At 39.3% G+C, this 1,331-nt stretch overlaps 1 protein-coding gene across 1 annotated transcript in view; it reads right to left on the minus strand.

The window, feature by feature from the left end:
* Positions 1–422, minus strand: part of LOC125042216 — a 13,186-nt gene extending 12,764 nt beyond the window's left edge. Inside the window, exon 1 of the mRNA XM_047637719.1 lies at positions 237–422. The gene's annotated coding sequence lies outside the window, so the exon portion shown is untranslated. The remainder of the gene's footprint in view (positions 1–236) is intronic.
* Positions 423–1,331: the final 909 nt, after the last annotated feature.

A 1,331-nucleotide genomic window follows, 5' to 3' on the forward strand; every position in this document is an offset into this window, starting at 1 on the left:
GGCACGGGCAGGGTATGCAAAGGGCGGGGTCGGGCAGTGTGTGGTTCGGTGCTGTGTCACGCCCGCATTTGAGGCAGTGATGATTCAGAGTTGCTTTTGGTATTCCTTCTGCACGAATACTTCCTGTATCTCTCTAGTTTACACCCTTTGCTTGTCTTACTGATATATTACATGACAATTCTAAAAAAAACAAAAAATCATACTAGAAAAATGTTGAGAAAAAAATGTGTACTTACCTATTGCTACAAATTACGAAGATTCACAAAAACGATTTTCTCATAATAAATAACAAACACATACAAAACACTAAAGCACACATAAGTTCGTAATAAATATCCTTAAAACTAAGTTCGTAAAAAAAAAGTTACTACAAAAGTTCGGTCGTGTGCATGGCAGAAAACTTGGCTCGAAACTGTGCGCGGGCGAGCCACGGCGGCGGCGGTGCCTCGGGGGCGGGGCTTGGCGGGGTGCCTCGGGGGCGGGGCTTGGCGGCGAGTGCCAGATACTCCGTTCTTCGCGACGCGCCTTCCTTAATCATTTAGGAACATGACACTGTGACACCAATGGGAATTTACTTAGGGAACGTGATGGGATAAAATTGGTCACCTTCACTGACTGTGAACAGCGACATTTATTTGCTTTCCCTGCGTAGTTATACCAAATCATTTTGAGAGGAGTGAATTATTAATTTTCCTGCGAAAGAAATATGGTATCACAATGGAAATACCAATACATTTAAATTAAAAGATGAACATTAACCATGTGCTGCAACTTCTTTTCCGCCCAAAATCCGTTCCGCCTCGAGGTGACTTGGCGCCAAAATCGGTTGCCACGTCGTCATTATTTCGAGACGGAGTGGGCAGGCGAAGGAGGTTAAATTCGAAATCAGATAGGGGTGAATTTATCACTGCTTGAAGTATTTTCTGTGATATGCGTCACTTTCATATGATAATAAATAGACGCAAAGGATGTACTGCATATTAATATAAGTTATACACACAGACACACACATACAAACATACATACATACATACGTACATACATACAAAAGCATAAATATCTGCAGTACCTAATTTCTAACTATAATAAACGGAAGTTTATATCTTCCATTTACGAAGATTTAGTAATGAAATCGTTCAGTATATATATACATATACTCTACACACACACACACACACACACATACAAACAGACACACAAACGCACACACAAACACAAACAAACGCGCGCGACCACACATATATAATTTATATATATATATATATATATATATATATATATATACATATATACACACACACGCACATACACATGCATATATATAAATACAT

This window comes from Penaeus chinensis, chromosome 31 (assembly GCF_019202785.1).
Source record: "Penaeus chinensis breed Huanghai No. 1 chromosome 31, ASM1920278v2, whole genome shotgun sequence".
NCBI lineage: Eukaryota > Metazoa > Arthropoda > Malacostraca > Decapoda > Penaeidae > Penaeus > Penaeus chinensis.